We start from the raw sequence: 15,548 nt of genomic DNA, 5'->3' as shown, positions 1-15,548 counted from the left end.
ATGGAACACAGTAGGACTTGCTTTCAAGCAAACATTCATAAGATACCGTAGCATGCTGAAGATTATAGGCAGGGTCCTAGCAACCACACATGGTGACTTGGCTACCAAGGCAAGCCAGAATTGGTGGACTCCTAGCTAAGATCATGTATGTTTCATCCAGAATTGGAAGTGTAGGTAGTTCCGTGCACACATCACATCAAGAAAGGCTGCCTGGCAGCCCTCCTGTGATGCAGCGTTCTGCATGTGATATCAAACTGAGAAGGGTGGAATGGGTCTCTCAACGAAACAAAGAGGTGGGTCTTACGATCCATGAGACCCGCTTTTGTAAGAACTGCAGGGAGAGCGGACTAAGCCCGCTCTCCCCGCAGACGAGCGGGCAGGGAACCCTAGGCAGCCGGATCGGCCACCCACATGATGTCCGGCTCTGAGACAGAGCTGGCGGAGGGTGGGGGGAGCGGGGGCCGCACGGCCTCCGCAAGCCCCAGTATGCCCTGCGTGAGTGCGCAGGGCATACTGGGGAGACCCCCGAGCCGGCAGGCTGATTTTAAGCCTCCCGGCCGGGGGTCTATTCATGATTAGCACTCGCTCCGCAAACCTGCTTTTTATGAGGGGTTCTCAAGCAGGTTTGCTGCTCCAGACCCACCGGGCTCAGCTGCGAGCCCGGTGGTTCTGACGGTCAACAAAAATCAGGCTAGCCTCTGCTAGCCCGATTTTTGTTGATCGTGAGAAGTGCCCCAGGGTATGACTTGGACAAATAAGAGACAAGCAAACCACTGTGCTTAAGCCGCATTTCCAAACTGCCTGGTTCAAATAATTGCTTCAAGAGCCAGTAAAGCTATCCTAGCATGACCTCCATACTGAGGATCTGTGGTTCGAGACAGACAATGGCAAAGAGGCACCTTTTAACATGGTAATTCTCTTTTATTTAGCAGGGGGAGAGTAATTGGCCCTATCCAGCCCCCAGCACAGTACCTCCAGTGACTGTTGCTGGTGTCTGTCTTACATTTCTTTTTAGATTGTGAGCCCTTTTGGGACAGGCAGCCATCTTATTTATTTATTATTTCTCTGTGTAAACCGTCCTGAGCCATGTTTGGAAGGGTGGTATAGAAATCGAATAAATAAATAAATAACTCTTGCTTGTGCCCTGAAACAGTGATCCCACTTTCCTGTGGTTGCTGGAAATCAGGGCATCCCTTTCCCACAATTCCTTGCAGTTGCAGATCTGCATATTTATTTTATTTTATTGTTGAATTTACTACAACACCAGCCCAAACCTGGGAATTTTGAATGGGGGTAAAGATCCATCTCCGCACCCGGTGTTCCTTGTGTCCACACACAGAGATAGCTTCTGACACACGGAGCATCACAAGTTATTTATTTATTTATTTATTTATTTATTATTTCAATTTCTATACCGCCCTTCCAAAAATAGCTCAGGGTACAAAGAGAAACAATAAATAAATAAGATGGCTCCCTGTCCCCAAAGGGCTCACAATCTAAAAAGAAACATCAGACACACACCAGCAACAGTCACTGGAGGTACTGTGCTGGGGGTGGACAGGGCAGTTACTCTCCCCCTGCTAAATAAAGAGAATCAGCACGTTAAAAGGTGCCTCTTTGCCCAGTTAGCAAGTTCCTTTGGGTCCATATGAGTCTTCCCAGGGGAGAAGGGGGTTGCAGTGCAAAAGTTCTGTCTTTAACAAGAGAGAGTGGGGGCCCCACGCAAGCAGAGGCCCCTTTGTTGGGATTGCTCAACTCATGAGAATGCAGTCCGATGGAAGATTGAGTGTGCTTAAACCAATGGTCCTCCCCAGTAGACTGGTCCTCTCATGAGAATACTAGTCCACTGACAGGAAGCTGCTAGGGAGCCGGAGTGTAGTTCAGTCTGCATGGGCTGCTTTGCCAGGGTGAGCCCTCACAAGAGCATTCCAGGTCACGGTGGGCCAGACCCCCCAGGATCCTTTGCCCTCCCTCATATACATATCCCCTCCTAGGAAGTCATCCATGTTCCCTTCCCTCTCATGAGTAGCAGGGCAATAGTGCCCCCCCCCATTACACACATACCCAAATTGTGCTTGGGTTGGCCAGTCTTGTTGTGGGGCTCTTTGGAGGTAGGTGGTGCAATTGCTGTCAGAAGATATGCTGGCATGGCATTTAAAGGGGTTTAAAAGTCCCTTTCTATGCTGAAGGTGGGTGGACTATTCTGAAAAGGCACAATCATGCTTGGCACACCCCCTTCAAGATTGTGGCCAATCAGAGCCATGCTTGTGATGTGATGACACTTTGCCCACAGTCTGGCAATGCAAGTGCTATGGAGCTTGTTGGGATCGGCCGCAGCAGACTAGGAAGAGGGCGGGGCTCCCCTCTCCTGAAACCGGAAGTTGCCAGAAGGTTGGATGGAAGTCTGCACTGAAATTGACGGTTTAAATTTGAAACCGTGGGTTCGTCAACCTCCGGTTTCACGTTACATGCAAATATGGCCAATGTTTTTAAGGAAGTTGAAAGTGATGTGACAGAGGATTTCCTTGCTTTGGTTTCATTTTTGTCTCTGGTTGAACAAGTACTTCCAGTTTTTTAAACACTACAAAAAGTTCTAAAATCTATCAGAGATAATAGTGGGACAAGTGCCCACTAATTGAGTAATCATACTTCTATAATAGCACTTTCACCTCTCTGGAAAAAACCATAGTCAGTCCTAGCTCATAAAATACATGCTGGACATGTTGTGCCATTGTGACTTCTTAGGTAAGACACAAACATGGACAATTCCAAAACATAGAGGCAGAAGCTGGTGCACTCAAAGGATCATTGCTGGGTGCACAGCCACATCTCTGTTCACACTCTGTTGTAGTACTTCAAAACCTTGCACAATCTGTTTGGACAGAGATAGTTGGACAAATAAAATGGGAAAGAACATCTTTATTATACCACCTCGCAAAACTCTGGCCTGCCTCTGGAACAGCAACAGGTTGCTAGTGCAATGGGTAGGTATTGGTCTCCTAAGTGAACACAAAGGCACCATTTAAAGTGGTGACTCTCCTGTTTTTAGCAGTAGGAGAACAACTGTCCTTACCCAGCCCCAGAACATCATCCCTGCAGTGGCTGTTGCTCATGTCTGCTTTATGTTTCCTTTCAGATTGTTAGCACTTTTGGGACAGAGAAACATCTTATTCATTCATTCATTCATTCATTCATTCATTCTTCTATGTAAGCCACTATGAACACTTTTGTAGAAAAGTGGTATATAAATTTTTGTAGTCGTCGTCTCTTTTACTGATCTTTCTGAAATGGCACTGACCCTTATTGATTCTTTTCGTGGATGCATTCCAGAAGCAGGACAGTACCTTTGGGAACTTGGTCCTGCGGCTGTGGCTTGAGAACCACAATCGAAGCCTCCTATAGCCACTAAGCAAATGCCAAACTGAAAGTGATGCTCCACTCCGCAATCCACGCCAAGAAAAGATTATGCCTCTCATTTGTTTTACTTCTAAGCAAATATAAAAGGGATGTTTGACTGATAAGGTTACATTTCCCTGGCTTTTGGCAATTTCAGGCAAATCTTGCTGTGAACACAATGCAGGAGTGTGTGCTTGTTTTGTTTTTTAATTACTTAATGACATAAGTGAAAAAGGATGAGAAGGGAGAGGATCCAGAGAGTGGGAAATTCATTCAAATGGTGATATAAAAATAATTGGACTACAAAGTCATGTTTTAGCACTTTCTCTACAGCTTTACACAGGGGAGCTGCTCACAGCCCACAACAATTTCAAATCCATAGTTCTGGGGAATAGTACTATATAATCATAAAATTACACTTGAGATAAGATTTAATTATCATTTTCACCTTTCCAGCACCTTTAGAGAAGTAATAATCAAAAGCCCTTGGAAGAACAGAAAATCACATCTAAGCAGCCCAACGAGCAACAAAGCTATTAAAAGAAAGGCTAACTGCCACGCAGCTCTTTAAAGAGGGTTTAAATTCAATGACTTTATTCAAAATTATTAAAAGTGACTGCTGTCTGATAGATTATTAGATATTCATGTCAGGCAGGAGAAAAATAAAATAAAGTAGCCTTGCCTCCTAAGAGAGCGTTATGTTGTCTTGAGCCAATACGGCTGCTCGTTGTTACTGATAGCTGTATTTGGAAAATATGATTGCAAATTCTAAGTTCAGATCCTTCAAAGTGTGTGTGTGTGTGTGTGGTAGGCAAGAACATGGGATGGTATTGCTAGCCTTTTAGACCTGCTTTGGTTTTAATGGGAGAACTATAAGTATGTGATTAAATCTACAACTGATACAAATGTGTTTAGTTTAGGCTGGATTGTGTCCCCTGCGTTCCCTTTTGCTTGGCTTATCTAGAATGGTTTAAGGCAGACTCTCCAGCTCTTGTTTTTGCCTATAATTCCTATCAACTCCAACCATAGTTTATTTTGGCTGAAGAAGATGGAGTCGTAGTTCAACAACAGCTGGAGATTCAAGGTTGCCTATCCCTGATTTAAGGAATAGGGGCATAGGAAGCTGCCTTCTACTGAGTCATACCCTTGGTCCATCTTGCTCAGTTTTGTCTACAAAGACTGGCAAGGCTTCTCCAAGGTTGTAGGTGGGGATCTTTCTCTCTCAGCCATTTCTCGGTCTCTCTTGGAGATGCCAAGGAGGGAACTTGGAACCTTCAGCATGTTCTTCCCAGAATGGCCCCATCCCACTAAAGGGAACATCTTAGAGTGCTCACATGCAGTCTCCAGGGTGGACCAAGAGGGCAATTCATGCTTGCCACCGCAAGACCTGAGCTTAACAGAAGAAGAGATTTCTCTTTTGACTGGATGTTATTAGGATGTAAAAAGGCCACTTGAAAACCATGACATAGTGGTATGTGTAATGGGTTTCAAACAACCCTTCTCACCCAAATATACACCACATGCATAAACATTAATTTGTGTTATAAATTTCAACCTCTTTGAACTGCACTATAAGAAGATAATGGAAATAAGAAGAAACTGGGCATAAAAGAATGAGAACCAAACAGATAGTCTTACCTGTGCCTTTGGGATTCTTCTTGTGGCCACAGGACAACTTATTTATTTATTTAATAAATTTGTATACCACCCACTACCGACGTCTCTAGGCAGTTTACAAAGTAAATTGCTGTCAATCGCCTCAGAAGTAGTGGTGGCAGGGAACTGAGTGAGAGCAACACACTTTGAATTTCTTGTTGATTGGTAGCTTAGCTGAGTTGATATTGAATATGGTGTACTTCACCACAGAAAATAATGGTATTCTGTTCCTTCCGAATAAAAAGAGTACCATAAGTGGAATAAGGATCCGTGCTGGTGTCTCTTGCCCAGTTCAGACACTTTTCCTTTTGTCTCTTCTAGTTTAGATGCAAAAACAGTCTTTTTGTGTCAATCTCTTCCACCACAGGGTGACAGAAACCTGTACATGTTACCTCCTAATTTGCACAATAAAGATAAAGTGTCCGGTCGAGTCGGTGTTGACTCCTGGTGACCACAGAGCCCTGTGGTTGTCTTTGGTAAAATACAGGAGGGGTTTACCATTGCCATCTCCCATGCAGTACGAAATGATGCCTTTCAGCATCTTCCTGTATTGTTGTGGCCCGACATAGGTGTTTCCCATAGTCTGGGAAATATACCAGCAGGAATTTGAACCAGCAACATCTGGCTTTCTAATCAAGTCATTTCCCCGCTGCACCATTAAGTGGCTTAATAACCACAAAACTACCTCTCAGAAAAGGAGGTTAGGAGATTTTACAAGTGTCTTTTCTAGTTTAGACTAGAAAAAGCAATATTTTTATATTGCTTTTCAACAGAAGTTCTCTGAGTGGATTGCACAGAAAACAAACAAATAAATAAATGAATAAATAAAAATTTCTAAACACAGAGACATAAACCATAAAAGATGGTTCTGTGTCCCATGAAGACTCACAGTGCAGCAACAGCCACTGCAGAGACCTGATAGGAGTAGAATTGGACCAGTTGTTCTCCTTGTGTCTTTTCTAGTTTAGACACAAAACCAGACTTTTTGTGTTTCTCTCACTTCCACCACAGGGTGACAGAAGTCTGTATACATTACCTCTTAATTTGCACAATATTTCCTCTCAATAAAGAAGGGAAGGAGATTTTGCAAGTCAGCTTTCATATATGTAAAGGTGTAGCACACATTGCTTTAGGAGCACAGGGGGAAGGGATGCACACACTCCACAGCCATGCAAAGGTTACCACCACTAGTAAGTGTCTGAACGCAGCCTCTGAGTTGTTTCACATCCTGGTGGACAATACAGCCTAATCTAGTTGCTGGAGAAGGGCATCCCTATTGCTGCCAACGTCCTGAAATAATAAGGATTCCAACAACAATGTGTTGCTGATTCAACACATCCCTCTTGGAGCTACAAGAAGGGCCAAATGATGCATTGCTTGCAGCTGCATGTATCTTTTCTCCATCTTCACCCCCCCCCCTTGTTTTTAACTATTAATATAGCACTTTTCAGCCAAAACGTCCTCAAAGCTGTTTACTGCTGTTAACTGAGCAAAGAGCAAAGCCTTGCAAAGTGGTGATCTCTTATATTTATCAGAGGGAGAACAACTGGCCCAATTCAGTCCCCAGCACTGTTCCCATTCAGGTGTGTGCATGTGTGTGCGCTCACAAGTTTTTGGATGTCCGCTCAGTCCATTTTCGATCCCACTCAGGTTGAATCAGGAAGGCCCCATTCTGAATGCACATGTGCACACACTGCCTTGATACTGCCGCCCAGAACAAAACTCATTAAGCACAGAGATGAAAAATATTAGATGGATCACTGGTCCCCAACATGTCTCTCAAGTGGCTCTTGCTGGACAATGAGCCCTTATGTGACACAGAACTATCTTTTTATTATTTATTTCTCTAGGTTTAGAAATTCTTATTCATTCATTCATTCATTTTTCTATGCAATCTACTCAGAGAACTTTTGTTGAAAAGCAATATATAAATATTTGTAGAAGAAGTAGCAGCACATCGGTGGGGGGGGGGAGAACATGAAGAAGATGGTTTCTCATCTTCAAAGGGTTCACAGTCTAAAAGGAACCACCACCAACAGCCATTGGAGGGACACTGTGCTGGGGCTGAATAGCGACAGGTGCTCTCCTCCTGCTCAATGTAAAAGAGTCACCACTTTAAAAGGGGGTGCTTTGCCCAGTTAGGAGAGATTTTTGACTGAAAGCAGTCCCTCTGAGACTGCAAGTTTCAGCAAAGAACTGTGTGAGTAGGGGCTGCTTAGCCCTTTCCCTTCTGGCCATTTTTTGCTCATAATCACCTGCACCAAATTCTTTTAACTCTGCAAAGAAAAGGATGGAAGTGTCCTACAACACAAAAAGAAGCAAGTTTGGCTAGAAAAATAGCCAAAGGGGAAAGGGATAAGCAGACCCTGTTCCCACTGTTCCTTCATTGAAAATCACCACCTCCAGAGGCTGTTTTCAGATTTTAAAAAAGGGAAAATAAAACATCAATGGGAGAAAACTGGTGCCTCTTTCTGTGTATGAACAGTTAGGCTCTAAAAATTCTCTATGAGGGTTTTTGTAATGTAGGTACCAGAATGGTGAGCCAGCGTGGTGTAGTGGTTAGAGTGCTGGACTAGGACCGGGGAGATCTGAGTTCAAATCCTCATTTAGCCATGATACTAGCTGAGTGAATCTGGGCCAGTCACTTCTCTCTCAGCCTAACCTACTTCACAGGGTTATTGTGAAGAGAAACTTCAGTATGTAGTACACCGCTCTGGGCAGCTTGGAGGAAGAGCGGGATATAAAATGTAACAACAAACACACACACACACACACAAATAAATAAAATAAAATGTCCACAGAATCAAATCTTAGGATAGGCAGAAACGTTCTCAGAGAGCTTTAAAATTTCTAAAAAATTTGCTATCATTGCCACTTCTGTGATTCACATATAGAACGCACTTTCAGGAAGCAACAAAATCAGCTGCATTCTTCCCCCCAAAAGCATTTACCCGGAATTAATTCCCATCACTATTCCAGGGGAAAAGGTTGTACTTGTCCATTTCCTCTGCACACAGTCTTAGAGGTTGTTCACACAAACAAAAACTTCGGGAGCTGTGCACACTCCCAATTTTTGGTCATGTGGGAGCAAACAACTAGGTAAAAGGAGGCAGAAGTGATTGGACCGGGTCTCACGATCAGTGAGACCCGGTTCAGGGTGGAGAGTGGGGAGGGAGCCCTAAGCGGCCAGATTGGCCGCCCACACTATTGCCGGTTCTGTGACAGAGCCAGTGGGGGCTGGGGGGAGTGGGGGCCGATTGGTCCCTGCAAGCTCCAGCATGCCCTGCGCGAGCGTGCAGGGCATGCTGGCGAGACCCCTGGAGCCGGGAGGCGGCTTTTCGCCTCCCCTCCGGGTGTCTCCTCGTGAGTAGCCGTGGAGCAGCTACTCCTGATCCGATAGCTCAGGTTTGCTAAGCGCTCGCTCCGCAAATCCGGGCTAAGGGGCGGGCTACTTGAGCGGATTAGCCGCTCAAGAACCACCAGGCTCAGCTGTGAGCCCGGTGGTTCTCATGATTGAAGAAAATCGGGCTAGCTATTTTCTTCAATTACAGGTGAAACTCGGAAAATTAGAATATCGTGCAAAAGTCCATTAATTTCAGTAATGCAAATTAAAAGGTGAAACTGATATATGAGACAGACGCATTACATGCAAAGCGAGATAAGTCAAGCCTTAATTTGTTATAATTGTGATGATCATGGCGTACAGCTCATGAAAACCCCAAATCCACAATCCCAGAAAATTAGAATATTACATGGAACCAAGAAGACAAGGATTGTAGAATAGAACAATATCGGACCTCTGAAAAGTATACAGTGTACTGTGCTTGATTGGCCAGCAAACTCGCCTGACCTGACCCCATAGAGAATCTATGGGGCATTGCCAAGAGAAGGATGAGAGACATGAGACCAAACAATGCAGAATTGCTGAAGGCCGCTAATGAAGCATCCTGGTCTTCCATAATACCTCATCAGTGCCACAGGCTGATAGCATCCATGCCACGCCGCATTGAGGCAGTAATCGCTGCAAAAGGGGCCCAAACCAAGTACTGAATACATATGCATGCTTATACTTTTCAGAGGTCCGATATTGTTCTGTTCTTCAATCCTTGTCTTCTTGGTTCCATGTAATATTCTAATTTTCTGAGATTGTGGATTTGGGGTTTTCATGAGCTGTACGCCATGATCATCACAATTATAACAAATTAAGGCTTGACTTATCTCGCTTTGCATGTAATGCGTCTGTCTCATATATCAGTTTCACCTTTTAATTTGCATTACTGAAATTAATGGACTTTTGCACAATATTCTAATTTTCCGAGTTTCACCTGTATGTGAATAGCCTCCCAGTGTGGGAGCTGCACAATAGAGTCAGAAGCTGCACAATAGCCTCCAGTCAGAAGCTGCACAAGACAGCTTTTCCTCCTACCTTGGTCAAATGTTGGGTATGAAAGCTGGGTAGGGTGGCGCTGCCTACTAGCTCCTGTCTCCTGCACAATCACTTCTCTCAACTTCTACCTAGTTTTTTGCTCCCACAAAATGGAAAATTGGGAGCGCGCACAGTTCCCAAACCTGGGTAGGACACTTGTCCTACCCAGGTTTTGGTTGTGTGGATAGCCTCTTTGTTTTGCTAGTCTGCCTGTATCATTGGTTCACCTTGTCTTTTCCTTGAAGTATATATAATACTTCAGGACAGAGAACCATCTCTTGCTGTCATAGGAAAATTAACCATTTTTCAGCTACTGGAATAAGGCAGACTACAAACTGAAATGTACCCTCCCCTCACCCAATCGTAATTCTGTGTGATCTAAGCATTCCTTAGTTTATGGGAAACTACATGTATGCATACATGGAAATATTCTCCACAGAGTCCTAGAATGTTTGAACCGGGTGTAAGCAAATAACTATTCCCAGTTGCTAGGAATACAGAATTTCAAGACATGCAATATACACAATTTAGGAGGTTTTGCTGGTTTGTTATAAGAATAATACTGATGAAGTAGGTGGGAGAGGAATAAAGCTAGAAGGAATAAGCACGTACCTTAATATGCTCAGCTAAGCAGAACAACTTTAATTATGGACCTTATTTCAACAGTGTACTGATGTCTGAAACAAGGGGGCAGTGGCAGCTGGTGGTTCCTGGGACATGGGAGCGCAAGGCAGGGCAGGTGATGGATAGAACCACAGGTAGTGAGGGTGGAGCCAATTGTGGGCCGCTGCGGACATGGAGCCAGGACGAGTCAGGTGCCTTAGCAATAACTGGCAGAGTGCTAATGAGTGGGATCAAAATACAAACACACAAGCACACAGATCTCAATTGCTCATCAGCAGAGATTCAAAGAAATATGGAAAACATCAGTTGCTCCATGGTGCTTCACAGGACTACAATAGTGTGTAGATTTGTATCTAACACAGCAGGATCTAACATAAGCACACACATACAAAGGGAAGGAACTGTACAAACCACAAGTAAAGCACAGACCAAAGGCTGGTTCTGTGGAGAGTAAATGCATTCTGAAGTCACCAGGGCAGCTAAGTCTGCTTGATTATTAAAAAATGAATACTAATAATAATAAATAACAAGAAAGAAATGAGCCAGAGTGGTAAGTGTACTGAACTAGACTGGGGAAATCCAAGTTCAAATCCCCATTCAGTTATGAAACTCACTGGGTGACTTACCTCTCAGCATAACCCTCCTCATAGGGCTGAGGGGAGGAGAAATTTAACCATGTGCACCACTCTGGGCTTCTTGGAGGAAGCACAGGCTATATATGTAAAAGTAAATAAATCTTGATAAGCCACAGGTAAAACAGAGACCAGCTACAGAAGTGGAGAATAAATGCATTCTGAAGTTAAAAGGGCAGCTCTACCTGCCTATTTCAAAAATATATACATAAATAATAGAAAAATTATAGGGGTTTTTCCCAATGATGTTTGATGCAGCTATGAACAATCTCCTGTAACTTAGAGGACATCTAGGGAAGCTAAGATGCATGGGGACAACTTCTTCCTACTCCATGCCTGCTGAACAGCTGGGTGCCACTCTCTACCCGCCTTGAGTGTCCATCACTTAGCTTGGGTGTCCATCCTAGAGAGCAACAAATGTTTTGTTTTGTTTTGTTTTTAAATAGAGATCACTTCCTTGGCCCTTGCTCAATGAATCATAACCTGCAGTGGACATATACTTACAGATACTGGCCACAATCCAGAGAAAAACCTGGTTAGCTCTCTGTGCAGCAAATGGATTCTTAAAATTATTTTCCTGCCAACAGAATCCATTCCTTCTCTACATAGACCACAACCCAGATGAAAAGCCACTTCTGTAATTATTTGAAAAGCATTTTGCACTCAAAAATCCATGCATATGCCCTAAAAGAACTTTCTGGCTTCTTATGCCAGTTTATAATCTAATTAGTCAAGCCTTACAGTTTGTTGCTCCTTCCAATGTTTTATGGCATGTCATTCTGGGAGTGGACCATAATGCTTTGCAAACAGATCAGATCAGAGAACAAGGGAAAGAAAGCAGAGATTGCATTCCTCCCCTCCGAACAAACACAAAGAAGCCAGTAAAGCATCAGACTTACCAACAGCCAGCCAACCTACCTGCTCTCTAACCAAAATGGTGATCTTCTGAGTAGCTAAAAGAAAAGGAATTCCCCACCCTCTAGGCACTCTGATTGGCTGCCTGACGAGTCAATCAGCCTAGTCCCTCTCTGATTGGTTTATAAGTGTGGTCTTAATACTGCACAGTTTGCAAAAAACCAAAAGTAAAAATGCTTATTGTCCCCTTCCTTATTGATATTACTATTTTAAATTTCATTTCTTTCTTTCTTTCTTTCTTTCTTTCTTTCTTTCTTTCTTTCTTTCTTTCTTTCTTTCTTTCTTTCTTTGTGTGGTTGGTACTACCATTGCCCACAACCTCCTAATGGGGAAATGACTTGAATAGCATACCTGAGGTTGCCGGTTTAAATTTCCGCTGGTACGTTTCCCAGACTATTGGAAACACCTATATCAGGCAGCAGCAATATAGAAAGAGGCTGAAAGGTATCATCTTGTACTGCGCGGGATATGGCAAGGGTAAACCCCTCCTGTATTCTACCAAAGACAACCACAGGGCTCTGTGGTCGCCAGGAGTCTACACCGACTCGACTGCACACTTTACCTTTACTATCGTTGCCCACCACACACCTCTTAAAGCAGCAGCAGGCTGCAGGCAAGAGTAGCAGGGAACAACAGAGGGAGGCAGTGGGCACACAAAATGGAGGCAGAGGCAACATGGCTGACAGAGAAATTAAAGGTGAGTGCTGCCCTCTTTGTCCATAGATAAGTTACTGAAAGAGGGAGATGAGGGGTGGGAGATACATAGACACATCTCAGATTCATTTCTGGGAGAAAAGTCACCACAGAAACCTTTTAAATAAACAGCATAATACACTTATGTCGTCACCATAATGTGAATTGTAACTCAGAAGAAATCTACAAAACAAAACCATTTGAATCATGCGTGCTGTTGAGCAAAAAAAGCTTTTTCCGTGCCTTTTTTTGTAGCTTGAAGACAGAACAACACAGTCACATCTTAATGCAGGAACCAGTGAGTATCCCATGACCCAGAAGTGCTTTGGTTTCCAAGGACTAACTTTTAATATATCCTGGCAACTGGAAAACCATAGAAACTCTGTGGAAAGTTTAGTTTCCATGAAGTATCTTACATGGCCTGAGACAATCTGCAATCTCTGAGTTTCAGCTGAGCTATTAACCCCAGTATGTAATAATAATCCTGAGTTACTAGTGATTTGCAGGACGTTTTGATCATGGAATGTTTTTACTCTAATCAATCCTATGCAGGTTTGGGGAAAGGTTAAATTTTTGTTTAAAATCACCTGCTTACCTATTTTGTTTGTTGGTTGAATGATAGATAACACCCATCATGCCCTACCACCCAACCCACTTTGGTTCCCTAGGAGCTACCAATAGGGAACAATAGTTTCGAGTTTCCCCATTGTTCCCTATGGCCTAAACACTCAAAACGTTTCAAGTTGTTTAGTCAAAACAGCTGGCTTGACTGCTGTTTTGATGAAACGTTTCAGGCATTTTGCATTTGGTTTTGAAATCAAAATAGAATGCAAAATCTGTTTCATGCCTATCCCTATGATCTAACTTACAGAGTTCTTGAAAGTGTGTGTGTGTGTGTGTGTGCGCGCGTGAGAGAGAGAGAGGTTTTGATTATATCTAAAGCTGCCTTGTACTAGGCTTGTTCTCGTGACCATAAACCCTACCCAGCTTTGGGCATTCCTGATTTTTGATAGTGTGCAATTAAATACCTAGGTAGGAGGAGGGGGGAATGATCATGTGTGAGTCTCTCACTGGGTAGGTTGCCACCATCTTACCCAGCACCTGTACCCAGCTGTTTAATGAGCTAGGAGGAAAAGCTGTTCTATCCAGTTTATGGTCATGAGAACAATCCTACTGAGCATTCTTTAAAAATTCAGTGGTTCTAATGATTCTGACGTTAGTGAGTTCAGCTTATTTTTTTTATAAAAAAAAATCATTACAAATCAACAAATTGCCTGATGCACTTGAAATTAAATACACAGAGTTCTGCCATCCTCCACTATCTATGTGCCAAATTTCAGAGCTCTTGGCCCAGCCTTTACAGCACTCTGAATTTTATATCTGTTCCCAAAAGATGACTGTGATTTTTGGTTTGAGAAGGTACTTTGCACAACTATGCTACTTCAAAACAATTTCTGGCATGTTTTATCCCCTTTGCAATAGCAAGACTACCTTGCCCACCCAGAGAGGGAGAGATAATAGCTCAAAGAACAGTTATCACAGAAGCTGTCACGGGGAAGGGGGCTGCTAGAACTGTGGAACCATTTTGTATTTCCATAGCCATTTTATCTTCCAATGCTCTGATAATTTTAACAATAATTTTAATGTTATTTCTAGATTTCATCCAATCCAATATAGGCTTCTGAGTACAGTACAGAGCATAAAAGCTGCTACGGATTTTGGATTTGCTTGTGCTCTGTACTTGTCCATTGTTCTAGTGCACTGCTGGCAGTGTGCAAGAGTACCTGTGGGGGCAGGATTTTAAAAATTAAAAATACTGACTGGAAATTGACTGTAGGGGGCAGGAAATAAGCCCGCTCAGTTAGGAACTGAGAGGTCACTCTCAGGCAGGTAGCCTCACCTCCACCTTTCGCTTTATCTGCTTCATCCACAGGGTCTCTCTCTCCATATGATGCAGCAAAAATACCGGAGTATCCTGCACTGCTGTTTTCAACACTCTCCCAAAGCGCAACATTTTTAACATGCTTATATTACGCATTCAGGGCCTATAGTCCTGAATCATCATGAAAAAAGCCATTGGCTGTATGGACGACACTTTGCTGTTACCATATTGAAGCGACTGCAAATCTCTCCCTCGTATGAAGTCTCCCCACCCCCACCCCGGCCAATGTGTAGTGAAGAAGGAGTAAATTGCTGTTTGGAAAACCTCCTGAAGATGCTAGGAACGGAAACTGGGACCATCGGCATGCAAAGCAGGTATTCTCCTACTGAGCGACAGACCACACTCCAGAGCACTGTATAAATGCTACATACTATTTTAACATTGTCGTTACTTCCCTCTCCCATCAGCCTATTAAACAGAATAAATAAATATTTGAATAAGTGAACTGCAAATGCCTATTAATATTTCTCCAAAGCCATCTGAATGGCTCTGAGGTAGGCTTGAAAACATAGCTCTCACAAGCAAACACACCAGCAGCAGTAATAAATACTGTCTACTACATCTTTTGCATGCATTTGGCATTTTAGCCCTGATGGATTGTGAAAAAGAGTCATGTTTAACACATGAAGCAAATGATCTTTTATTGCGATATAAACCATTTCAGCAGCATTCTGAAGCAGTGGTTTAGTGTGCCTTTATGCAGAGAAGAAGGGAGCTGTGAGAGCAAACCATGTCATGCCTTCTACATATATTGCCCACATTAGAAGAATATTGTTTGCTGGCCTGCGATATTCCTTTTCACATTGCTCAAAAGCGAGGTGAAAAATGACAATGCAGTTTGGCACAGACTTCATTATCTTCCACTCATGGCGGCCAAACATTCTCTGACTGAAACAAACAAGCCCTCCTTATTACTTATCAGAGCCCAATTAACTTTATCTTGTTCATCTGAGCTCCAGCTGAGGCTAAGAGTTCAATAGCGCACACTAAGGATGATAAGGAGGCATGAGTTTCAATGCAGCATTTTAATCACAGTGTTTATAAAAGAGAAAGAGCAATAAACTATCCAAGGAGCCCTCTCACATAGTTACCAGCTCACCAAGGTAAATGTGTTGAAACCTAGAAAGTCACACTGCAATTTTAAGATCACCCAACGGAGGATTCTTGCCCATTCTTCCTCTGGTCCTGTTGTCTGTTCTTCTTCCATTTGCTGAAGAGCACACCTAGAGTCCTGCTCATTTGAGGAGATAAGGAAGACAATATG

General features: G+C 43.2%; 1 long non-coding RNA gene across 1 annotated transcript; it reads left to right on the top strand.

Annotated features, from left to right (window-relative positions):
- Positions 1 to 12,286: 12,286 nt before the first annotated feature.
- LOC128328738 (uncharacterized) lies at positions 12,287 to 14,383 on the top strand. Its single transcript, XR_008309375.1, has 3 exons — positions 12,287 to 12,346; positions 12,598 to 12,640; positions 14,276 to 14,383. It is a non-coding gene; the product is annotated as an uncharacterized LOC128328738 (long non-coding RNA).
- The last annotated feature ends 1,165 nt before the right edge of the window (positions 14,384 to 15,548 follow it).

Source organism: Hemicordylus capensis, chromosome 1 (assembly GCF_027244095.1).
Source record: "Hemicordylus capensis ecotype Gifberg chromosome 1, rHemCap1.1.pri, whole genome shotgun sequence".
Classification (NCBI taxonomy): domain Eukaryota; kingdom Metazoa; phylum Chordata; class Lepidosauria; order Squamata; family Cordylidae; genus Hemicordylus; species Hemicordylus capensis.
This window is presented reverse-complemented; position numbering and strand designations above follow the sequence as displayed.